Genomic DNA, 26,598 nt, shown 5'->3' on the forward strand with positions numbered 1-26,598 from the left:
AGTATCGCCAATAATGCAAGACGGTTTTATGTATGTCTTCTTCGCGCTGAAGCCGGTATCTCTTGGAGCTCTGGTGGAGGAACTATTCACCTGTCTTGATGTCTCAGAGCTTTCAGAGAGTAAAAAACCTAGCAATAGTTTAGTTATTTTGATGCCCGCCTCATATAAACAAAATACAGCACACAATCCACTTTGCTTGCTCTCACTTATTGTATCATTTTGCCAATACCTATATGTGCAACACTGATTTTTAATGCTATTGTTTCATACTGCACGTTGCATTCATTCTTTGGTATCTCTTACAAAATGGTTGAACTGAATCAGAAGTCATATGGTGACAAATTGTTATTATTATTATTATTATTATGATTCTAAATAATGTAAAGGTTGCTCAATAAACCGCTGCTGGTATTGACAAAATCATCTGCCGAAACCCGGGATCGAACCAGGGACCTTTAGATCTTCAGTCTAACGCTCTCCCAACTGAGCTATTTCGGCTATGCATAATTTTTGGACAGGTGTCTGGAGCGGATCTGAAGCACAATGTTAGAGATAGGCCAGATAAGCTTCCTTGAAAAGGTGTATTTTCAGAGAGTCTGGGGGAATACAATATAAGACTTCATGGGAATAAGTGCAAACTGTAAACACTGTAAAATCTGGGGCATCCCTTCAATCTAGTACAATCTAGTATATATTATAATGCTTGAAACACTTTAAAATGTTGAATTTTTCCTTTTCTTGTTCACTGTATTGGCAAACGCAGCAAGGTAAACAAAAGAGAGTATTTGCTACAATCAATAGCACTAACAGGCTTCAGTGAAGTCATCATATCAATCAGTGATCTCATGTAATAGTAGAATGTCTGGAAGGCCTTGCCCTACTGACTACACACCAAAAAACTTGGAGAATGCAGGCATCGATCCCGCTACCTCTTACATGCAAAGCAAGCGCTCTACCATGTGAGCTAATTCCCCTCTTACATGAAAGTGCGTCAGTGCTGGCTGCTTCACTTTCTGCAGGGCAAATCTGTCTGGGAACTTGCACTGCTGAATCCCAGTTATCAGACACAGCTGAATGTCCAGGGCTGTGGATGATTGGGTGAGAAGGAGAGTTGAATCATCGGAGCCCAGTAAGTAGACCCTTTGTCGCCATACTAGGCATCTTCCCTGGTTGTCTAGTGGTTAGGATTCGGCGCTCTCACCGCCGCGGCCCGGGTTCGATTCCCGGTCAGGGAAAGAAAGCTGATTCTTTTTTTGTTCATATCTTAAGTTACTGTTGACAGAAATGTCATTTTATTTCCCCCCATTGATTTTAGACTTGCGCAAACCCATCTCTTGCTAATTCAATTCCGAAAACAGAAAGGATAATGGAAGTGACTGTAAGAATTGTATTCATTGCGCATGTCAATTGAAATATTGCAAGAAGAGAATGCGCTAGTCGGGGAAAGTTATACATACACACCTACATACTTATGAACATAAATTGCTTCAATATCATTTCTTAGCCGACATTTTGGTTTTATTTGAACATTTGTAGTAATTATAATCATACTCAATCAATTTATTATATTATGATGATTTCCAGTCACCAGGACTCAGGACGAGATTGCCACGGCCATTGAGTACCGCCACCTACCCCATCACACAAACACACACACACACACACACACACACAAAATGTATATTGGTAACAATAATTTAAAAAGGGGGAATTAAAATGGCCGAAGTGGGCAATGTATAATTGTGTACAGATCCATAAACCGACCCCTGAGCATGTATATACCTATAAGCATGTACAGTGTTGTTTGTTACAGCGGTTTCCAAATTATTTCCATTTGAAAGATTTCATTTTTCTGAAATGGAGCAAGCAAATTGTATGAAAATTGAACAAAAGTTACAAAAGAATACATGGATGTTTCGTATCCAGAGTCAGGTGGATGAGATGAGATGGGGACATGTTCATATTGTAACTGTACATTACTAAAAGAAGGCTTTTTTTCTATACAGATAAGGTGTTTTAAAAAAACATGCAATACACACTCACACACACAAATGCAAAACTGTAACTGTTTCATACGCTCATAATATACATTTTCTTTAACTGTGCACGCAATGTCTTGTACAGTATATAATGTATACCCTGTTCATATGTGTAACTGTACTTGTAACCATGTACTATTTGTTTTACTCTGTGCCCAGGACATACTTGAAAACGAGAGGTAACTCTCAATGTATTACTTCCTGGTAAAATATTTTATAAATAAATAAAATGCACACTCACACACACAAATGCAAAATGCACACACAAAAGCCAAAAAGATGGTACTGCAAACACTAATTAACACCAAAGGGATGTGCCTATTGCTAAAATATGAGCAGCAGCAGCAGCAGCGGCAGCACCCCTGTTATCTATGGATGGGACTGATACCCCCTGCAGACACAGGCACACACACGCGCACACACGCGCACACACGCACAGAGGGGTCTGTAGTGTGACAGGGCACGCCAGCTTCGCCACCAGGCACTCCTTCTTGAATTAAAATAAACCTATCTCCTTACCTCTTTGTGGATGCACCCTCTTTACCAACAAGAGGGACAGGACCAGCTCTCCTCAGCTTCCATTTACCCTTCCTTTCCTCTCTCACTTGAAAACTTTCTACCCCTGAGAGAGTGGGTGGGAGGGAGATAGAGCAAGAAACAGCGCCCCAAAACCTGTCCCATTAACAGCAGAAGCAGCACAGGCTTCTGTCCCTCTGCTCCTCTCCTCTCCTCTCCTCTCACTCCATTCATTTGCATGGGAGGGAGGAGCCTCTCTCTCTCTCTCTCTCTCTCTCTCTCTCTCTCTCTCTCTCTCTCTCTCTCTCTCTCTCTCTCTCTCTCCCTCTCTCTCCCCCTCTCTCTCTCTCTCTCTCTCTCTCTCTCTCTCTCTCTCTCTCTCTTCACCTAGCAGCCACTATATGTGATGATGTCACAATGCGTCTCTAACATCACAGACATATGCTGACATCATCACACAGGCTGACTGGCCATTAAGAGACAGAGAGGCAGATAGAGACACACTGACAAATGCATACACTGAAGGCACAGGCAGCATGCAGCTTCTGCACCATAAAAGTACATTTGAATCAAAAAGAATGATGATGTCTTTTAAGTGTGGCTCTATTGAAGTTTTGGGGTGTAAGTGTCAAGACAATCTTGGCAAAAAACGGAGGCATCATTTTCAACCATTTAATCAATATGTGCTTTTAGATGACACTATCCTACATTCTGCATGGATATAATAATAATAATATTATTAAAAATAATATTAATAATAATAATAATAATAGATACCATGGGAAAATAATAGGAGACATAATGGAAATATTATCCAGTTTGTCACCATAAGGGGAATATACATAGCGCTTCACAGCAATAATACAAGTGACAAAACTGGAATATAATAAATATATGGCTAGGGATACAGTATCCTACAGTACATCTGTCATGGATATAATAATAAGAGACATCATGGGAAAATTATAGGAAACATAATGGTAAAAAGCGCTACAGACATAAAAGGAAAGATCCGGAAAAAGAGTTGCTGCTCCCCCGAAGAGCTTACAGTCTAAGTCTATACATAACAAGATACTATGTGTATCCATTTTGTGACCATTTCTGTCATCAGAAAATAGAAACAACATGCAGAACACATCCAACTTTGCTGCCATTTGCTCATTAAATATTTTGACCAACACCAGTCTGTGAACTGTTGATGTTTAATGCTATGGTCACAAGCACAGCAGTATCGCCAATAATGCAAGACGGTTTTATGTATGTCTTCTTCGCGCTGAAGCCGGTATCTCTTGGAGCTCTGGTGGAGGAACTATTCACCTGTCTTGATGTCTCAGAGCTTTCAGAGAGTAAAAAACCTAGCAATAGTTTAGTTATTTTGATGCCCGCCTCATATAAACAAAATACAGCACACAATCCACTTTGCTTGCTCTCACTTATTGTATCATTTTGCCAATACCTATATGTGCAACACTGATTTTTAATGCTATTGTTTCATACTGCACGTTGCATTCATTCTTTGGTATCTCTTACAAAATGGTTGAACTGAATCAGAAGTCATATGGTGACAAATTGTTATTATTATTATTATTATTATGATTCTAAATAATGTAAAGGTTGCTCAATAAACCGCTGCTGGTATTGACAAAATCATCTGCCGAAACCCGGGATCGAACCAGGGACCTTTAGATCTTCAGTCTAACGCTCTCCCAACTGAGCTATTTCGGCTATGCATAATTTTTGGACAGGTGTCTGGAGCGGATCTGAAGCACAATGTTAGAGATAGGCCAGATAAGCTTCCTTGAAAAGGTGTATTTTCAGAGAGTCTGGGGGAATACAATATAAGACTTCATGGGAATAAGTGCAAACTGTAAACACTGTAAAATCTGGGGCATCCCTTCAATCTAGTACAATCTAGTATATATTATAATGCTTGAAACACTTTAAAATGTTGAATTTTTCCTTTTCTTGTTCACTGTATTGGCAAACGCAGCAAGGTAAACAAAAGAGAGTATTTGCTACAATCAATAGCACTAACAGGCTTCAGTGAAGTCATCATATCAATCAGTGATCTCATGTAATAGTAAAATGTCTGGAAGGCCTTGCCCTACTGACTACACACCAAAAAACTTGGAGAATGCAGGCATCGATCCCGCTACCTCTTACATGCAAAGCAAGCGCTCTACCATGTGAGCTAATTCCCCTCTTACATGAAAGTGCGTCAGTGCTGGCTGCTTCACTTTCTGCAGGGCAAATCTGTCTGGGAACTTGCACTGCTGAATCCCAGTTATCAGACACAGCTGAATGTCCAGGGCTGTGGATGATTGGGTGAGAAGGAGAGTTGAATCATCGGAGCCCAGTAAGTAGACCCTTTGTCGCCATACTAGGCATCTTCCCTGGTTGTCTAGTGGTTAGGATTCGGCGCTCTCACCGCCGCGGCCCGGGTTCGATTCCCGGTCAGGGAAAGAAAGCTGATTCTTTTTTTGTTCATATCTTAAGTTACTGTTGACAGAAATGTCATTTTATTTCCCCCCATTGATTTTAGACTTGCGCAAACCCATCTCTTGCTAATTCAATTCCGAAAACAGAAAGGATAATGGAAGTGACTGTAAGAATTGTATTCATTGCGCATGTCAATTGAAATATTGCAAGAAGAGAATGCGCTAGTCGGGAAAGTTATACATACACACCTACATACTTATGAACATAAATTGCTTCAATATCATTTCTTAGCCGACATTTTGGTTTTATTTGAACATTTGTAGTAATTATAATCATACTCAATCAATTTATTATATTATGATGATTTCCAGTCACCAGGACTCAGGACGAGATTGCCACGGCCATTGAGTACCGCCACCTACCCCATCACACAAACACACACACACACACACACACACACAAAATGTATATTGGTAACAATAATTTAAAAAGGGGGAATTAAAATGGCCGAAGTGGGCAATGTATAATTGTGTACAGATCCATAAACCGACCCCTGAGCATGTATATACCTATAAGCATGTACAGTGTTGTTTGTTACAGCGGTTTCCAAATTATTTCCATTTGAAAGATTTCATTTTTCTGAAATGGAGCAAGCAAATTGTATGAAAATTGAACAAAAGTTACAAAAGAATACATGGATGTTTCGTATCCAGAGTCAGGTGGATGAGATGAGATGGGGACATGTTCATATTGTAACTGTACATTACTAAAAGAAGGCTTTTTTTCTATACAGATAAGGTGTTTTAAAAAAACATGCAATACACACTCACACACACAAATGCAAAACTGTAACTGTTTCATACGCTCATAATATACATTTTCTTTAACTGTGCACGCAATGTCTTGTACAGTATATAATGTATACCCTGTTCATATGTGTAACTGTACTTGTAACCATGTACTATTTGTTTTACTCTGTGCCCAGGACATACTTGAAAACGAGAGGTAACTCTCAATGTATTACTTCCTGGTAAAATATTTTATAAATAAATAAAATGCACACTCACACACACAAATGCAAAATGCACACACAAAAGCCAAAAAGATGGTACTGCAAACACTAATTAACACCAAAGGGATGTGCCTATTGCTAAAATATGAGCAGCAGCAGCAGCGGCAGCACCCCTGTTATCTATGGATGGGACTGATACCCCCTGCAGACACAGGCACACACACGCGCACACACGCGCACACACGCACAGAGGGGTCTGTAGTGTGACAGGGCACGCCAGCTTCGCCACCAGGCACTCCTTCTTGAATTAAAATAAACCTATCTCCTTACCTCTTTGTGGATGCACCCTCTTTACCAACAAGAGGGACAGGACCAGCTCTCCTCAGCTTCCATTTACCCTTCCTTTCCTCTCTCACTTGAAAACTTTCTACCCCTGAGAGAGTGGGTGGGAGGGAGATAGAGCAAGAAACAGCGCCCCAAAACCTGTCCCATTAACAGCAGAAGCAGCACAGGCTTCTGTCCCTCTGCTCCTCTCCTCTCCTCTCCTCTCACTCCATTCATTTGCATGGGAGGGAGGAGCCTCTCTCTCTCTCTCTCTCTCTCTCTCTCTCTCTCTCTCTCTCTCTCTCTCTCTCTCTCTCTCCCCTCTCTCTCCCCCTCTCTCTCTCTCTCTCTCTCTCTCTCTCTCTTCACCTAGCAGCCACTATATGTGATGATGTCACAATGCGTCTCTAACATCACAGACATATGCTGATATCATCACACAGGCTGACTGGCCATTAAGAGACAGAGAGGCAGATAGAGACACACTGACAAATGCATACACTGAAGGCACAGGCAGCATGCAGCTTCTGCACCATAAAAGTACATTTGAATCAAAAAGAATGATGATGTCTTTTAAGTGTGGCTCTATTGAAGTTTTGGGGTGTAAGTGTCAAGACAATCTTGGCAAAAAACGGAGGCATCATTTTCAACCATTTAATCAATATGTGCTTTTAGATGACACTATCCTACATTCTGCATGGATATAATAATAATAATATTATTAAAAATAATATTAATAATAATAATAATAATAGATACCATGGGAAAATAATAGGAGACATAATGGAAATATTATCCAGTTTGTCACCATAAGGGGAATATACATAGCGCTTCACAGCAATAATACAAGTGACAAAACTGGAATATAATAAATATATGGCTAGGGATACAGTATCCTACAGTACATCTGTCATGGATATAATAATAAGAGACATCATGGGAAAATTATAGGAAACATAATGGTAAAAAGCGCTACAGACATAAAAGGAAAGATCCGGAAAAAGAGTTGCTGCTCCCCCGAAGAGCTTACAGTCTAAGTCTATACATAACAAGATACTATGTGTATCCATTTTGTGACCATTTCTGTCATCAGAAAATAGAAACAACATGCAGAACACATCCAACTTTGCTGCCATTTGCTCATTAAATATTTTGACCAACACCAGTCTGTGAACTGTTGATGTTTAATGCTATGGTCACAAGCACAGCAGTATCGCCAATAATGCAAGACGGTTTTATGTATGTCTTCTTCGCGCTGAAGCCGGTATCTCTTGGAGCTCTGGTGGAGGAACTATTCACCTGTCTTGATGTCTCAGAGCTTTCAGAGAGTAAAAAACCTAGCAATAGTTTAGTTATTTTGATGCCCGCCTCATATAAACAAAATACAGCACACAATCCACTTTGCTTGCTCTCACTTATTGTATCATTTTGCCAATACCTATATGTGCAACACTGATTTTTAATGCTATTGTTTCATACTGCACGTTGCATTCATTCTTTGGTATCTCTTACAAAATGGTTGAACTGAATCAGAAGTCATATGGTGACAAATTGTTATTATTATTATTATTATTATGATTCTAAATAATGTAAAGGTTGCTCAATAAACCGCTGCTGGTATTGACAAAATCATCTGCCGAAACCCGGGATCGAACCAGGGACCTTTAGATCTTCAGTCTAACGCTCTCCCAACTGAGCTATTTCGGCTATGCATAATTTTTGGACAGGTGTCTGGAGCGGATCTGAAGCACAATGTTAGAGATAGGCCAGATAAGCTTCCTTGAAAAGGTGTATTTTCAGAGAGTCTGGGGGAATACAATATAAGACTTCATGGGAATAAGTGCAAACTGTAAACACTGTAAAATCTGGGGCATCCCTTCAATCTAGTACAATCTAGTATATATTATAATGCTTGAAACACTTTAAAATGTTGAATTTTTCCTTTTCTTGTTCACTGTATTGGCAAACGCAGCAAGGTAAACAAAAGAGAGTATTTGCTACAATCAATAGCACTAACAGGCTTCAGTGAAGTCATCATATCAATCAGTGATCTCATGTAATAGTAGAATGTCTGGAAGGCCTTGCCCTACTGACTACACACCAAAAAACTTGGAGAATGCAGGCATCGATCCCGCTACCTCTTACATGCAAAGCAAGCGCTCTACCATGTGAGCTAATTCCCCTCTTACATGAAAGTGCGTCAGTGCTGGCTGCTTCACTTTCTGCAGGGCAAATCTGTCTGGGAACTTGCACTGCTGAATCCCAGTTATCAGACACAGCTGAATGTCCAGGGCTGTGGATGATTGGGTGAGAAGGAGAGTTGAATCATCGGAGCCCAGTAAGTAGACCCTTTGTCGCCATACTAGGCATCTTCCCTGGTTGTCTAGTGGTTAGGATTCGGCGCTCTCACCGCCGCGGCCCGGGTTCGATTCCCGGTCAGGGAAAGAAAGCTGATTCTTTTTTTGTTCATATCTTAAGTTACTGTTGACAGAAATGTCATTTTATTTCCCCCCATTGATTTTAGACTTGCGCAAACCCATCTCTTGCTAATTCAATTCCGAAAACAGAAAGGATAATGGAAGTGACTGTAAGAATTGTATTCATTGCGCATGTCAATTGAAATATTGCAAGAAGAGAATGCGCTAGTCGGGGAAAGTTATACATACACACCTACATACTTATGAACATAAATTGCTTCAATATCATTTCTTAGCCGACATTTTGGTTTTATTTGAACATTTGTAGTAATTATAATCATACTCAATCAATTTATTATATTATGATGATTTCCAGTCACCAGGACTCAGGACGAGATTGCCACGGCCATTGAGTACCGCCACCTACCCCATCACACAAACACACACACACACACACACACACACAAAATGTATATTGGTAACAATAATTTAAAAAGGGGGAATTAAAATGGCCGAAGTGGGCAATGTATAATTGTGTACAGATCCATAAACCGACCCCTGAGCATGTATATACCTATAAGCATGTACAGTGTTGTTTGTTACAGCGGTTTCCAAATTATTTCCATTTGAAAGATTTCATTTTTCTGAAATGGAGCAAGCAAATTGTATGAAAATTGAACAAAAGTTACAAAAGAATACATGGATGTTTCGTATCCAGAGTCAGGTGGATGAGATGAGATGGGGACATGTTCATATTGTAACTGTACATTACTAAAAGAAGGCTTTTTTTCTATACAGATAAGGTGTTTTAAAAAAACATGCAATACACACTCACACACACAAATGCAAAACTGTAACTGTTTCATACGCTCATAATATACATTTTCTTTAACTGTGCACGCAATGTCTTGAACAGTATATAATGTATACCCTGTTCATATGTGTAACTGTACTTGTAACCATGTACTATTTGTTTTACTCTGTGCCCAGGACATACTTGAAAACGAGAGGTAACTCTCAATGTATTACTTCCTGGTAAAATATTTTATAAATAAATAAAATGCACACTCACACACACAAATGCAAAATGCACACACAAAAGCCAAAAAGATGGTACTGCAAACACTAATTAACACCAAAGGGATGTGCCTATTGCTAAAATATGAGCAGCAGCAGCGGCAGCACCCCTGTTATCTATGGATGGGACTGATACCCCCTGCAGACACAGGCACACACACGCGCACACACGCGCACACACGCACAGAGGGGTCTGTAGTGTGACAGGGCACGCCAGCTTCGCCACCAGGCACTCCTTCTTGAATTAAAATAAACCTATCTCCTTACCTCTTTGTGGATGCACCCTCTTTACCAACAAGAGGGACAGGACCAGCTCTCCTCAGCTTCCATTTACCCTTCCTTTCCTCTCTCACTTGAAAACTTTCTACCCCTGAGAGAGTGGGTGGGAGGGAGATAGAGCAAGAAACAGCGCCCCAAAACCTGTCCCATTAACAGCAGAAGCAGCACAGGCTTCTGTCCCTCTGCTCCTCTCCTCTCCTCTCCTCTCACTCCATTCATTTGCATGGGAGGGAGGAGCCTCTCTCTCTCTCTCTCTCTCTCTCTCTCTCTCTCTCTCTCTCTCTCTCTCTCCTCTCTCTCCCCCTCTCTCTCTCTCTCTCTCTCTCTCTCTCTCTTCACCTAGCAGCCACTATATGTGATGATGTCACAATGCGTCTCTAACATCACAGACATATGCTGATATCATCACACAGGCTGACTGGCCATTAAGAGACAGAGAGGCAGATAGAGACACACTGACAAATGCATACACTGAAGGCACAGGCAGCATGCAGCTTCTGCACCATAAAAGTACATTTGAATCAAAAAGAATGATGATGTCTTTTAAGTGTGGCTCTATTGAAGTTTTGGGGTGTAAGTGTCAAGACAATCTTGGCAAAAAACGGAGGCATCATTTTCAACCATTTAATCAATATGTGCTTTTAGATGACACTATCCTACATTCTGCATGGATATAATAATAATAATATTATTAAAAATAATATTAATAATAATAATAATAATAGATACCATGGGAAAATAATAGGAGACATAATGGAAATATTATCCAGTTTGTCACCATAAGGGGAATATACATAGCGCTTCACAGCAATAATACAAGTGACAAAACTGGAATATAATAAATATATGGCTAGGGATACAGTATCCTACAGTACATCTGTCATGGATATAATAATAAGAGACATCATGGGAAAATTATAGGAAACATAATGGTAAAAAGCGCTACAGACATAAAAGGAAAGATCCGGAAAAAGAGTTGCTGCTCCCCCGAAGAGCTTACAGTCTAAGTCTATACATAACAAGATACTATGTGTATCCATTTTGTGACCATTTCTGTCATCAGAAAATAGAAACAACATGCAGAACACATCCAACTTTGCTGCCATTTGCTCATTAAATATTTTGACCAACACCAGTCTGTGAACTGTTGATGTTTAATGCTATGGTCACAAGCACAGCAGTATCGCCAATAATGCAAGACGGTTTTATGTATGTCTTCTTCGCGCTGAAGCCGGTATCTCTTGGAGCTCTGGTGGAGGAACTATTCACCTGTCTTGATGTCTCAGAGCTTTCAGAGAGTAAAAAACCTAGCAATAGTTTAGTTATTTTGATGCCCGCCTCATATAAACAAAATACAGCACACAATCCACTTTGCTTGCTCTCACTTATTGTATCATTTTGCCAATACCTATATGTGCAACACTGATTTTTAATGCTATTGTTTCATACTGCACGTTGCATTCATTCTTTGGTATCTCTTACAAAATGGTTGAACTGAATCAGAAGTCATATGGTGACAAATTGTTATTATTATTATTATTATTATGATTCTAAATAATGTAAAGGTTGCTCAATAAACCGCTGCTGGTATTGACAAAATCATCTGCCGAAACCCGGGATCGAACCAGGGACCTTTAGATCTTCAGTCTAACGCTCTCCCAACTGAGCTATTTCGGCTATGCATAATTTTTGGACAGGTGTCTGGAGTGGATCTGAAGCACAATGTTAGAGATAGGCCAGATAAGCTTCCTTGAAAAGGTGTATTTTCAGAGAGTCTGGGGGAATACAATATAAGACTTCATGGGAATAAGTGCAAACTGTAAACACTGTAAAATCTGGGGCATCCCTTCAATCTAGTACAATCTAGTATATATTATAATGCTTGAAACACTTTAAAATGTTGAATTTTTCCTTTTCTTGTTCACTGTATTGGCAAACGCAGCAAGGTAAACAAAAGAGAGTATTTGCTACAATCAATAGCACTAACAGGCTTCAGTGAAGTCATCATATCAATCAGTGATCTCATGTAATAGTAGAATGTCTGGAAGGCCTTGCCCTACTGACTACACACCAAAAAACTTGGAGAATGCAGGCATCGATCCCGCTACCTCTTACATGCAAAGCAAGCGCTCTACCATGTGAGCTAATTCCCCTCTTACATGAAAGTGCGTCAGTGCTGGCTGCTTCACTTTCTGCAGGGCAAATCTGTCTGGGAACTTGCACTGCTGAATCCCAGTTATCAGACACAGCTGAATGTCCAGGGCTGTGGATGATTGGGTGAGAAGGAGAGTTGAATCATCGGAGCCCAGTAAGTAGACCCTTTGTCGCCATACTAGGCATCTTCCCTGGTTGTCTAGTGGTTAGGATTCGGCGCTCTCACCGCCGCGGCCCGGGTTCGATTCCCGGTCAGGGAAAGAAAGCTGATTCTTTTTTTGTTCATATCTTAAGTTACTGTTGACAGAAATGTCATTTTATTTCCCCCCATTGATTTTAGACTTGCGCAAACCCATCTCTTGCTAATTCAATTCCGAAAACAGAAAGGATAATGGAAGTGACTGTAAGAATTGTATTCATTGCGCATGTCAATTGAAATATTGCAAGAAGAGAATGCGCTAGTCGGGGAAAGTTATACATACACACCTACATACTTATGAACATAAATTGCTTCAATATCATTTCTTAGCCGACATTTTGGTTTTATTTGAACATTTGTAGTAATTATAATCATACTCAATCAATTTATTATATTATGATGATTTCCAGTCACCAGGACTCAGGACGAGATTGCCACGGCCATTGAGTACCGCCACCTACCCCATCACACAAACACACACACACACACACACACACACACACAAAATGTATATTGGTAACAATAATTTAAAAAGGGGGAATTAAAATGGCCGAAGTGGGCAATGTATAATTGTGTACAGATCCATAAACCGACCCCTGAGCATGTATATACCTATAAGCATGTACAGTGTTGTTTGTTACAGCGGTTTCCAAATTATTTCCATTTGAAAGATTTCATTTTTCTGAAATGGAGCAAGCAAATTGTATGAAAATTGAACAAAAGTTACAAAAGAATACATGGATGTTTCGTATCCAGAGTCAGGTGGATGAGATGAGATGGGGACATGTTCATATTGTAACTGTACATTACTAAAAGAAGGCTTTTTTTCTATACAGATAAGGTGTTTTAAAAAAACATGCAATACACACTCACACACACAAATGCAAAACTGTAACTGTTTCATACGCTCATAATATACATTTTCTTTAACTGTGCACGCAATGTCTTGTACAGTATATAATGTATACCCTGTTCATATGTGTAACTGTACTTGTAACCATGTACTATTTGTTTTACTCTGTGCCCAGGACATACTTGAAAACGAGAGGTAACTCTCAATGTATTACTTCCTGGTAAAATATTTTATAAATAAATAAAATGCACACTCACACACACAAATGCAAAATGCACACACAAAAGCCAAAAAGATGGTACTGCAAACACTAATTAACACCAAAGGGATGTGCCTATTGCTAAAATATGAGCAGCAGCAGCAGCAGCGGCAGCACCCCTGTTATCTATGGATGGGACTGATACCCCCTGCAGACACAGGCACACACACGCGCACACACGCGCACACACGCACAGAGGGGTCTGTAGTGTGACAGGGCACGCCAGCTTCGCCACCAGGCACTCCTTCTTGAATTAAAATAAACCTATCTCCTTACCTCTTTGTGGATGCACCCTCTTTACCAACAAGAGGGACAGGACCAGCTCTCCTCAGCTTCCATTTACCCTTCCTTTCCTCTCTCACTTGAAAACTTTCTACCCCTGAGAGAGTGGGTGGGAGGGAGATAGAGCAAGAAACAGCGCCCCAAAACCTGTCCCATTAACAGCAGAAGCAGCACAGGCTTCTGTCCCTCTGCTCCTCTCCTCTCCTCTCCTCTCACTCCATTCATTTGCATGGGAGGGAGGAGCCTCTCTCTCTCTCTCTCTCTCTCTCTCTCTCTCTCTCTCTCTCTCTCTCTCTCTCTCTCTCTCTCCTCTCTCTCCCTCTCTCTCTCTCTCTCTCTCTCTCTCTCTCTCTCTTCACCTAGCAGCCACTATATGTGATGATGTCACAATGCGTCTCTAACATCACAGACATATGCTGACATCATCACACAGGCTGACTGGCCATTAAGAGACAGAGAGGCAGATAGAGACACACTGACAAATGCATACACTGAAGGCACAGGCAGCATGCAGCTTCTGCACCATAAAAGTACATTTGAATCAAAAAGAATGATGATGTCTTTTAAGTGTGGCTCTATTGAAGTTTTGGGGTGTAAGTGTCAAGACAATCTTGGCAAAAAACGGAGGCATCATTTTCAACCATTTAATCAATATGTGCTTTTAGATGACACTATCCTACATTCTGCATGGATATAATAATAATAATATTATTAAAAATAATATTAATAATAATAATAATAATAATAGATACCATGGGAAAATAATAGGAGACATAATGGAAATATTATCCAGTTTGTCACCATAAGGGGAATATACATAGCGCTTCACAGCAATAATACAAGTGACAAAACTGGAATATAATAAATATATGGCTAGGGATACAGTATCCTACAGTACATCTGTCATGGATATAATAATAAGAGACATCATGGGAAAATTATAGGAAACATAATGGTAAAAAGCGCTACAGACATAAAAGGAAAGATCCGGAAAAAGAGTTGCTGCTCCCCCGAAGAGCTTACAGTCTAAGTCTATACATAACAAGATACTATGTGTATCCATTTTGTGACCATTTCTGTCATCAGAAAAGAGAAACAACATGCAGAACACATCCAACTTTGCTGCCATTTGCTCATTAAATATTTTGACCAACACCAGTCTGTGAACTGTTGATGTTTAATGCTATGGTCACAAGCACAGCAGTATCGCCAATAATGCAAGACGGTTTTATGTATGTCTTCTTCGCGCTGAAGCCGGTATCTCTTGGAGCTCTGGTGGAGGAACTATTCACCTGTCTTGATGTCTCAGAGCTTTCAGAGAGTAAAAAACCTAGCAATAGTTTAGTTATTTTGATGCCCGCCTCATATAAACAAAATACAGCACACAATCCACTTTGCTTGCTCTCACTTATTGTATCATTTTGCCAATACCTATATGTGCAACACTGATTTTTAATGCTATTGTTTCATACTGTACGTTGCATTCATTCTTTGGTATCTCTTACAAAATGGTTGAACTGAATCAGAAGTCATATGGTGACAAATTGTTATTATTATTATTATTATTATGATTCTAAATAATGTAAAGGTTGCTCAATAAACCGCTGCTGGTATTGACAAAATCATCTGCCGAAACCCGGGATCGAACCAGGGACCTTTAGATCTTCAGTCTAACGCTCTCCCAACTGAGCTATTTCGGCTATGCATAATTTTTGGACAGGTGTCTGGAGCGGATCTGAAGCACAATGTTAGAGATAGGCCAGATAAGCTTCCTTGAAAAGGTGTATTTTCAGAGAGTCTGGGGGAATACAATATAAGACTTCATGGGAATAAGTGCAAACTGTAAACACTGTAAAATCTGGGGCATCCCTTCAATCTAGTACAATCTAGTATATATTATAATGCTTGAAACACTTTAAAATGTTGAATTTTTCCTTTTCTTGTTCACTGTATTGGCAAACGCAGCAAGGTAAACAAAAGAGAGTATTTGCTACAATCAATAGCACTAACAGGCTTCAGTGAAGTCATCATATCAATCAGTGATCTCATGTAATAGTAGAATGTCTGGAAGGCCTTGCCCTACTGACTACACACCAAAAAACTTGGAGAATGCGGGCATCGATCCCGCTACCTCTTACATGCAAAGCAAGCGCTCTACCATGTGAGCTAATTCCCCTCTTACATGAAAGTGCGTCAGTGCTGGCTGCTTCACTTTCTGCAGGGCAAATCTGTCTGGGAACTTGCACTGCTGAATCCCAGTTATCAGACACAGCTGAATGTCCAGGGCTGTGGATGATTGGGTGAGAAGGAGAGTTGAATCATCGGAGCCCAGTAAGTAGACCCTTTGTCGCTATACTAGGCATCTTCCCTGGTTGTCTAGTGGTTAGGATTCGGCGCTCTCACCGCCGCGGCCCGGGTTCGATTCCCGGTCAGGGAAAGAAAGCTGATTCTTTTTTTGTTCATATCTTAAGTTACTGTTGACAGAAATGTCATTTTATTTCCCCCCATTGATTTTAGACTTGCGCAAACCCATCTCTTGCTAATTCAATTCCGAAAACAGAAAGGATAATGGAAGTGACTGTAAGAATTGTATTCATTGCGCATGTCAATTGAAATATTGCAAGAAGAGAATGCGCTAGTCGGGGAAAGTTATACATACACACCTACATACTTATGAACATAAATTGCTTCAATATCATTTCTTAGCCGACATTTTGGTTTTATTTGAACATTTGTAGTAATTATAATCATACTCAATCAATTTATTATATTATGATGATTTCCAGTCACCAGGACTCAGGACGAGATTGCCACGGCCATTGAGTACCGCCACCTACCCCATCACACAAACACACACACACACACACACACACAAAATGTATATTGGTAACAATAATTTAAAAAGGGGGAATTAAAATGGCCGAAGTGGGCAATGTATAATTGTGTACAGATCCATAAACCGACCCCTGAGCATGTATATACCTATAAGCATGTACAGTGTTGTTTGTTACAGCGGTTTCCAAATTATTTCCATTTGAAAGATTTCATTTTTCTGAAATGGAGCAAGCAAATTGTATGAAAATTGAACAAAAGTTACAAAAGAATACATGGATGTTTCGTATCCAGAGTCAGGTGGATGAGATGAGATGGGGACATGTTCATATTGTACTGCACCGACACACTTTATTCGAGCAAATACCCGGTATGTACCTGGCAGATACCTGGAATGCGCCGCTCCTCACCTCTGACAAGCCCCGTTGCGTTTGCCTTCCCAGCCTGGGTTCATGCCTGGCTGACGGGCGGCTGATCTGTTAAATGATAATGATTAGGATTTAATAGGCTGCAATGCTTCGCGTGTCTACCAGATGGCATAAATTCATGAATTGTAATGCAGTATATATATACATACTGTGCAGTATTGCAGCCAGCGGGAATAAAATGCTTCAATCCCTGCATGGAAAATACCTCAATGCACTCGGGCAGAAAACAGTCACAAACCTCAATACACCCGGGTATACCCGAATTCGTGGGACTAGCCGAGCTCGAATAAAGTGTGTCGCCAGTGTAACTGTACATTACTAAAAGAAGGCTTTTTTTCTATACAGATAAGGTGTTTTAAAAAAACATGCAATACACACTCACACACACAAATGCAAAACTGTAACTGTTTCATACGCTCATAATATACATTTTCTTTAACTGTGCACGCAATGTCTTGTACAGTATATAATGTATACCCTGTTCATGTATGTAACTGTACTTGTAACCATGTACTATTTGTTTTACTCTGTGCCCAGGACATACTTGAAAACGAGAGGTAACTCTCAATGTATTACTTCCTGGTAAAATATTTTATAAATAAATAAAATGCACACTCACACACACAAATGCAAAATGCACACACAAAAGCCAAAAAGATGGTACTGCAAACACTAATTAACACCAAAGGGATGTGCCTATTGCTAAAATATGAGCAGCAGCAGCAGCGGCAGCAGCAGCAGCAGCGGCAGCACCCCTGTTATCTATGGATGGGACTGATACCCCCTGCAGACACAGGCACACACACGCGCACACACGCGCACACACGCGCACACACGCGCACACACGCGCACACACGCACAGAGGGGTCTGTAGTGTGACAGGGCACGCCAGCTTCGCCACCAGGCACTCCTTCTTGAATTAAAATAAACCTATCTCCTTACCTCTTTGTGGATGCACCCTCTTTACCAACAAGAGGGACAGGACCAGCTCTCCTCAGCTTCCATTTACCCTTCCTTTCCTCTCTCACTTGAAAACTTTCTACCCCTGAGAGAGTGGGTGGGAGGGAGATAGAGCAAGAAACAGCGCCCCAAAACCTGTCCCATTAACAGCAGAAGCAGCACAGGCTTCTGTCCCTCTGCTCCTCTCCTCTCCTCTCACTCCATTCATTTGCATGGGAGGGAGGAGCCTCTCTCTCTCTCTCTCTCTCTCTCTCTCTCTCTCTCTCTCTCTCTCTCTGTCTCTCTCTCTCTCTCTCTCCCTCTCTCTCCCTCTCTCTCCCTCTCTCTCTCTCTCTCTCTCTCTCTCTCTCTCTCTTCACCTAGCAGCCAGTATATGTGATGATGTCACAATGCGTCTCTAACATCACAGACATATGCTGACATCATCACACAGGCTGACTGGCCATTAAGAGACAGAGAGGCAGATAGAGACACACTGACAAATGCATACACTGAAGGCACAGGCAGCATGCAGCTTCTGCACCATAAAAGTACATTTGAATCAAAAAGAATGATGATGTCTTTTAAGTGTGGCTCTATTGAAGTTTTGGGGTGTAAGTGTCAAGACAATCTTGGCAAAAAACGGAGGCATCATTTTCAACCATTTAATCAATATGTGCTTTTAGATGACACTATCCTACATTCTGCATGGATATAATAATAATAATATTATTAAAAATAATATTAATAATAATAATAATAATAGATACCATGGGAAAATAATAGGAGACATAATGGAAATATTATCCAGTTTGTCACCATAAGGGGAATATACATAGCGCTTCACAGCAATAATACAAGTGACAAAACTGGAATATAATAAATATATGGCTAGGGATACAGTATCCTACAGTACATCTGTCATGGATATAATAATAAGAGACATCATGGGAAAATTATAGGAAACATAATGGTAAAAAGCGCTACAGACATAAAAGGAAAGATCCGGAAAAAGAGTTGCTGCTCCCCCGAAGAGCTTACAGTCTAAGTCTATACATAACAAGATACTATGTGTATCCATTTTGTGACCATTTCTGTCATCAGAAAATAGAAACAACATGCAGAACACATCCAACTTTGCTGCCATTTGCTCATTAAATATTTTGACCAACACCAGTCTGTGAACTGTTGATGTTTAATGCTATGGTCACAAGCACAGCAGTATCGCCAATAATGCAAGACGGTTTTATGTATGTCTTCTTCGCGCTGAAGCCGGTGTCTCTTGGAGCTCTGGTGGAGGAACTATTCACCTGTCTTGATGTCTCAGAGCTTTCAGAGAGTAAAAAACCTAGCAATAGTTTAGTTATTTTGATGCCCGCCTCATATAAACAAAATACAGCACACAATCCACTTTGCTTGCTCTCACTTATTGTATCATTTTGCCAATACCTATATGTGCAACACTGATTTTTAATGCTATTGTTTCATACTGTACGTTGCATTCATTCTTTGGTATCTCTTACAAAATGGTTGAACTGAATCAGAAGTCATATGGTGACAAATTGTTATTATTATTATTATTATTATGATTCTAAATAATGTAAAGGTTGCTCAATAAACCGCTGCTGGTATTGACAAAATCATCTGCCGAAACCCGGGATCGAACCAGGGACCTTTAGATCTTCAGTCTAACGCTCTCCCAACTGAGCTATTTCGGCTATGCATGATTTTTGGACAGGTGTCTGGAGCGGATCTGAAGCACAATGTTAGAGATAGGCCAGATAAGCTTCCTTGAAAAGGTGAATTTTCAGAGAGTCTGGGGGAATACAATATAAGACTTCATGGGAATAAGTGCAAACTGTAAACACTGTAAAATCTGGGGCATCCCTTCAATCTAGTACAATCTAGTATATATTATAATGCTTGAAACACTTTAAAATGTTGAATTTTTCCTTTTCTTGTTCACTGTATTGGCAAACGCAGCAAGGTAAACAAAAGAGAGTATTTGCTACAATCAATAGCACTAACAGGCTTCAGTGAAGTCATCATATCAATCAGTGATCTCATGTAAAAGTAGAATGTCTGGAAGGCCTGGCCCTACTGACTACACACCAAAAAACTTGGAGAATGCGGGCATCGATCCCGCTACCTCTTACATGCAAAGCAAGCGCTCTACCATGTGAGCTAATTCCCCTCTTACATGAAAGTGCGTCAGTGCGGGCTGCTTCACTTTCTGCAGGGCAAATCTGTCTGGGAACTTGCACTGCTGAATCCCAGTTATCAGACACAGCTGAATGTCCAGGGCTGTGGATGATTGGGTGAGAAGGAGAGTTGAATCATCGGAGCCCAGTAAGTAGACCCTTTGTCGCCATACTAGGCATCTTCCCTGGTTGTCTAGTGGTTAGGATTCGGCGCTCTCACCGCCGCGGCCCGCGTTCGATTCCCGGTCAGGGAAAGAAAGCTGATTCTTTTTTTGTTCATATCTTAAGTTACTGTTGACAGAAATGTCATTTTATTTCCCCCCATTGATTTTAGACTTGCGCAAACCCATCTCTTGCTAATTCAATTCCGAAAACAGAAAGGATAATGGAAGTGACTGTAAGAATTGTATTCATTGCGCATGTCAATTGAAATATTGCAAGAAGAGAATGCGCTAGTCGGGGAAAGTTATACATACACACCTACATACTTATGAACATAAATTGCTTCAATATCATTTCTTAGCCGACATTTTGGTTTTATTTGAACATTTGTAGTAATTATAATCATACTCAATCAATTTATTATATTATGATGATTTCCAGTCACCAGGACTCAGGACGAGATTGCCACGGCCATTGAGTACCGCCACCTACCCCATCACACAAACACACACACACACACACACACACAAAATGTATATTGGTAACAATAATTTAAAAAGGGGGAATTAAAATGGCCGAAGTGGGCAATGTATAATTGTGTACAGATCCATAAACCGACCCCTGAGCATGTATATACCTATAAGCATGTACAGTGTTGTTTGTTACAGCGGTTTCCAAATTATTTCCATTTGAAAGATTTCATTTTTCTGAAATGGAGCAAGCAAATTGTATGAAAATTGAACAAAAGTTACAAAAGAATACATGGATGTTTCGTATCCAGAGTCAGGTGGATGAGATGAGATGGGGACATGTTCATATTGTAACTGTACATTACTAAAAGAAGGCTTTTTTTCTATACAGATAAGGTGTTTTAAAAAAACATGCAATACACACTCACACACACAAATGCAAAACTGTAACTGTTTCATACGCTCATAATATACATTTTCTTTAACTGTGCACGCAATGTCTTGTATATAATGTATACCCTGTTCATGTATGTAACTGTACTTGTAACCATGTACTATTTGTTTTACTCTGTGCCCAGGACATACTTGAAAACGAGAGGTAACTCTCAATGTATTACTTCCTGGTAAAATATTTTATAAATAAATAAAATGCACACTCACACACACAAATGCAAAATGCACACACAAAAGCCAAAAAGATGGTACTGCAAACACTAATTAACACCAAAGGGATGTGCCTATTGCTAAAATATGAGCAGCAGCAGCAACGGCAGCACCCCTGTTATCTATGGATGGGACTGATACCCCCTGCAGACACAGGCACACACACGCGCACACACGCGCACACACGCGCACACACGCACAGAGGGGTCTGTAGTGTGACAGGGCACGCCAGCTTCGCCACCAGGCACTCCTTCTTGAATTAAAATAAACCTATCTCCTTACCTCTTTGTGGATGCACCCTCTTTACCAACAAGAGGGACAGGACCAGCTCTCCTCAGCTTCCATTTACCCTTCCTTTCCTCTCTCACTTGAAAACTTTCTACCCCTGAGAGAGTGGGTGGGAGGGAGATAGAGCAAGAAACAGCGCCCCAAAACCTGTCCCATTAACAGCAGAAGCAGCACAGGCTTCTGTCCCTCTGCTCCTCTCCTCTCCTCTCCTCTCACTCCATTCATTTGCATGGGAGGGAGGAGCCTCTCTCTCTCTCTCTCTCTCTCTCTCTCTCTCTCTCTCTCTCTCTCTCTCTCTCTCTCTCCCTCTCTCTCCCTCTCTCTCCCTCTCTCTCCCTCTCTCTCTCTCTCTCTCTTCACCTAGCAGCCACTATATGTGATGATGTCACAATGCGTCTCTAACATCACAGACATATGCTGACATCATCACACAGGCTGACTGGCCATTAAGAGACAGAGAGGCAGATAGAGACACACTGACAAATGCATACACTGAAGGCACAGGCAGCATGCAGCTTCTGCACCATAAAAGTACATTTGAATCAAAAAGAATGATGATGTCTTTTAAGTGTGGCTCTATTGAAGTTTTGGGGTGTAAGTGTCAAGACAATCTTGGCAAAAAACGGAGGCATCATTTTCAACCATTTAATCAATATGTGCTTTTAGATGACACTATCCTACATTCTGCATGGATATAATAATAATAATATTATTAAAAATAATATTAATAATAATAATAGATACCATGGGAAAATAATAGGAGACATAATGGAAATATTATCCAGTTTGTCACCATAAGGGGAATATACATAGCGCTTCACAGCAATAATACAAGTGACAAAACTGGAATATAATAAATATATGGCTAGGGATACAGTATCCTACAGTACATCTGTCATGGATATAATAATAAGAGACATCATGGGAAAATTATAGGAAACATAATGGTAAAAATCGCTACAGACATAAAAGGAAAGATCCGGAAAAAGAGTTGCTGCTCCCCCGAAGAGCTTACAGTCTAAGTCTATACATAACAAGATACTATGTGTATCCATTTTGTGACCATTTCTGTCATCAGAAAATAGAAACAACATGCAGAACACATCCAACTTTGCTGCCATTTGCTCATTAAATATTTTGACCAACACCAGTCTGTGAACTGTTGATGTTTAATGCTATGGTCACAAGCACAGCAGTATCGCCAATAATGCAAGACGGTTTTATGTATGTCTTCTTCGCGCTGAAGCCGGTGTCTCTTGGAGCTCTGGTGGAGGAACTATTCACCTGTCTTGATGTCTCAGAGCTTTCAGAGAGTAAAAAACCTAGCAATAGTTTAGTTATTTTGATGCCCGCCTCATATAAACAAAATACAGCACACAATCCACTTTGCTTGCTCTCACTTATTGTATCATTTTGCCAATACCTATATGTGCAACACTGATTTTTAATGCTATTGTTTCATACTGTACGTTGCATTCATTCTTTGGTATCTCTTACAAAATGGTTGAACTGAATCAGAAGTCATATGGTGACAAATTGTTATTATTATTATTATTATTATGATTCTAAATAATGTAAAGGTTGCTCAATAAACCGCTGCTGGTATTGACAAAATCATCTGCCGAAACCCGGGATCGAACCAGGGACCTTTAGATCTTCAGTCTAACGCTCTCCCAACTGAGCTATTTCGGCTATGCATGATTTTTGGACAGGTGTCTGGAGCGGATCTGAAGCACAATGTTAGAGATAGGCCAGATAAGCTTCCTTGAAAAGGTGAATTTTCAGAGAGTCTGGGGGAATACAATATAAGACTTCATGGGAATAAGTGCAAACTGTAAACACTGTAAAATCTGGGGCATCCCTTCAATCTAGTACAATCTAGTATATATTATAATGCTTGAAACACTTTAAAATGTTGAATTTTTCCTTTTCTTGTTCACTGTATTGGCAAACGCAGCAAGGTAAACAAAAGAGAGTATTTGCTACAATCAATAGCACTAACAGGCTTCAGTGAAGTCATCATATCAATCAGTGATCTCATGTAAAAGTAGAATGTCTGGAAGGCCTGGCCCTACTGACTACACACCAAAAAACTTGGAGAATGCGGGCATCGATCCCGCTACCTCTTACATGCAAAGCAAGCGCTCTACCATGTGAGCTAATTCCCCTCTTACATGAAAGTGTGTCAGTGCTGGCTGCTTCACTTTCTGCAGGGCAAATCTGTCTGGGAACTTGCACTGCTGAATCCCAGTTATCAGACACAGCTGAATGTCCAGGGCTGTGGATGATTGGGTGAGAAGGAGAGTTGAATCATCGGAGCCCAGTAAGTAGACCCTTTGTCGCCATACTAGGCATCTTCCCTGGTTGTCTAGTGGTTAGGATTCGGCGCTCTCACCGCCGCGGCCCGCGTTCGATTCCCGGTCAGGGAAAGAAAGCTGATTCTTTTTTTGTTCATATCTTAAGTTACTGTTGACAGAAATGTCATTTTATTTCCCCCCATTGATTTTAGACTTGCGCAAACCCATCTCTTGCTAATTCAATTCCGAAAACAGAAAGGATAATGGAAGTGACTGTAAGAATTGTATTCATTGCGCATGTCAATTGAAATATTGCAAGAAGAGAATGCGCTAGTCGGGGAAAGTTATACATACACACCTACATACTTATGAACATAAATTGCTTCAATATCATTTCTTAGCCGACATTTTGGTTTTATTTGAACATTTGTAGTAATTATAATCATACTCAATCAATTTATTATATTATGATGATTTCCAGTCACCAGGACTCAGGACGAGATTGCCACGGCCATTGAGTACCGCCACCTACCCCATCACACAAACACACACACACACACACACAAAATGTATATTGGTAACAATAATTTAAAAAGGGGGAATTAAAATGGCCGAAGTGGGCAATGTATAATTGTGTACAGATCCATAAACCGACCCCTGAGCATGTATATACCTATAAGCATGTACAGTGTTGTTTGTTACAGCGGTTTCCAAATTATTTCCATTTGAAAGATTTCATTTTTCTGAAATGGAGCAAGCAAATTGTATGAAAATTGAACAAAAGTTACAAAAGAATACATGGATGTTTCGTATCCAGAGTCAGGTGGATGAGATGAGATGGGGACATGTTCATATTGTAACTGTACATTACTAAAAGAAGGCTTTTTTTCTATACAGATAAGGTGTTTTAAAAAAACATGCAATACACACTCACACACACAAATGCAAAACTGTAACTGTTTCATACGCTCATAATATACATTTTCTTTAACTGTGCACGCAATGTCTTGTACAGTATATAATGTATACCCTGTTCATGTATGTAACTGTACTTGTAACCATGTACTATTTGTTTTACTCTGTGCCCAGGACATACTTGAAAACGAGAGGTAACTCTCAATGTATTACTTCCTGGTAAAATATTTTATAAATAAATAAAATGCACACTCACACACACAAATGCAAAATGCACACACAAAAGCCAAAAAGATGGTACTGCAAACACTAATTAACACCAAAGGGATGTGCCTATTGCTAAAATATGAGCAGCAGCAGCAGCGGCAGCACCCCTGTTATCTATGGATGGGACTGATACCCCCTGCAGACACAGGCACACACACGCGCACACACGCGCACACACGCACAGAGGGGTCTGTAGTGTGACAGGGCACGCCAGCTTCGCCACCAGGCACTCCTTCTTGAATTAAAATAAACCTATCTCCTTACCTCTTTGTGGATGCACCCTCTTTACCAACAAGAGGGACAGGACCAGCTCTCCTCAGCTTCCATTTCCCCTTCCTTTCCTCTCTCACTTGAAAACTTTCTACCCCTGAGAGAGTGGGTGGGAGGGAGATAGAGCAAGAAACAGCGCCCCAAAACCTGTCCCATTAACAGCAGAAGCAGCACAGGCTTCTGTCCCTCTGCTCCTCTCCTCTCCTCTCCTCTCACTCCATTCATTTGCATGGGAGGGAGGAGCCTCTCTCTCTCTCTCTCTCTCTCTCTCTCTCTCTCTCTCTCTCTCTCTCTCTCTCTCTCCCTCTCTCTCCCTCTCTCTCTCTCTCTCTCTCTCTCTCTCTCTCTCTTCACCTAGCAGCCAGTATATGTGATGATGTCACAATGCGTCTCTAACATCACAGACATATGCTGACATCATCACACAGGCTGACTGGCCATTAAGAGACAGAGAGGCAGATAGAGACACACTGACAAATGCATACACTGAAGGCACAGGCAGCATGCAGCTTCTGCACCATAAAAGTACATTTGAATCAAAAAGAATGATGATGTCTTTTAAGTGTGGCTCTATTGAAGTTTTGGGGTGTAAGTGTCAAGACAATCTTGGCAAAAAACGGAGGCATCATTTTCAACCATTTAATCAATATGTTCTTTTAGATGACACTATCCTACATTCTGCATGGATATAATAATAATAATATTATTAAAAATAATATTAATAATAATAATAATAATAGATACCATGGGAAAATAATAGGAGACATAATGGAAATATTATCCAGTTTGTCACCATAAGGGGAATATACATAGCGCTTCACAGCAATAATACAAGTGACAAAACTGGAATATAATAAATATATGGCTAGGGATACAGTATCCTACAGTACATCTGTCATGGATATAATAATAAGAGACATCATGGGAAAATTATAGGAAACATAATGGTAAAAAGCGCTACAGACATAAAAGGAAAGATCCGGAAAAAGAGTTGCTGCTCCCCCGAAGAGCTTACA

The 26,598-nt window shown here is 40.3% G+C and overlaps 12 non-coding genes across 12 annotated transcripts; 5 read left to right on the forward strand and 7 right to left on the reverse strand.

Moving 5' to 3' along the window:
* Positions 1–425: 425 nt before the first annotated feature.
* TRNAF-GAA (transfer RNA phenylalanine (anticodon GAA)) lies at positions 426–498 on the reverse strand. The gene has a single exon. It is a non-coding gene; the product is annotated as a tRNA-Phe (tRNA).
* A 665-nt stretch (positions 499–1,163) lies between these two features.
* TRNAE-CUC (transfer RNA glutamic acid (anticodon CUC)) lies at positions 1,164–1,235 on the forward strand. Its single transcript has one exon. It is a non-coding gene; the product is annotated as a tRNA-Glu (tRNA).
* A 2,972-nt stretch (positions 1,236–4,207) lies between these two features.
* On the reverse strand, positions 4,208–4,280 carry TRNAF-GAA (transfer RNA phenylalanine (anticodon GAA)). The gene has a single exon. It is a non-coding gene; the product is annotated as a tRNA-Phe (tRNA).
* Positions 4,281–4,945: 665 nt separating this feature from the next.
* Positions 4,946–5,017, forward strand: TRNAE-CUC (transfer RNA glutamic acid (anticodon CUC)). Its single transcript has one exon. It is a non-coding gene; the product is annotated as a tRNA-Glu (tRNA).
* A 2,947-nt stretch (positions 5,018–7,964) lies between these two features.
* TRNAF-GAA (transfer RNA phenylalanine (anticodon GAA)) lies at positions 7,965–8,037 on the reverse strand. Its single transcript has one exon. It is a non-coding gene; the product is annotated as a tRNA-Phe (tRNA).
* A 665-nt stretch (positions 8,038–8,702) lies between these two features.
* On the forward strand, positions 8,703–8,774 carry TRNAE-CUC (transfer RNA glutamic acid (anticodon CUC)). The gene has a single exon. It is a non-coding gene; the product is annotated as a tRNA-Glu (tRNA).
* A 2,933-nt stretch (positions 8,775–11,707) lies between these two features.
* On the reverse strand, positions 11,708–11,780 carry TRNAF-GAA (transfer RNA phenylalanine (anticodon GAA)). The gene has a single exon. It is a non-coding gene; the product is annotated as a tRNA-Phe (tRNA).
* A 665-nt stretch (positions 11,781–12,445) lies between these two features.
* Positions 12,446–12,517, forward strand: TRNAE-CUC (transfer RNA glutamic acid (anticodon CUC)). The gene has a single exon. It is a non-coding gene; the product is annotated as a tRNA-Glu (tRNA).
* Positions 12,518–15,477: 2,960 nt separating this feature from the next.
* TRNAF-GAA (transfer RNA phenylalanine (anticodon GAA)) lies at positions 15,478–15,550 on the reverse strand. Its single transcript has one exon. It is a non-coding gene; the product is annotated as a tRNA-Phe (tRNA).
* A 665-nt stretch (positions 15,551–16,215) lies between these two features.
* Positions 16,216–16,287, forward strand: TRNAE-CUC (transfer RNA glutamic acid (anticodon CUC)). Its single transcript has one exon. It is a non-coding gene; the product is annotated as a tRNA-Glu (tRNA).
* Positions 16,288–19,694: 3,407 nt separating this feature from the next.
* TRNAF-GAA (transfer RNA phenylalanine (anticodon GAA)) lies at positions 19,695–19,767 on the reverse strand. Its single transcript has one exon. It is a non-coding gene; the product is annotated as a tRNA-Phe (tRNA).
* Positions 19,768–23,452: 3,685 nt separating this feature from the next.
* TRNAF-GAA (transfer RNA phenylalanine (anticodon GAA)) lies at positions 23,453–23,525 on the reverse strand. The gene has a single exon. It is a non-coding gene; the product is annotated as a tRNA-Phe (tRNA).
* Between the last annotated feature and the right edge of the window lie 3,073 nt (positions 23,526–26,598).

The sequence above is a fragment of the Ascaphus truei genome, unplaced genomic scaffold (genome assembly GCF_040206685.1).
Source record: "Ascaphus truei isolate aAscTru1 unplaced genomic scaffold, aAscTru1.hap1 HAP1_SCAFFOLD_1739, whole genome shotgun sequence".
Classification (NCBI taxonomy): Eukaryota; Metazoa; Chordata; class Amphibia; order Anura; family Ascaphidae; genus Ascaphus; species Ascaphus truei.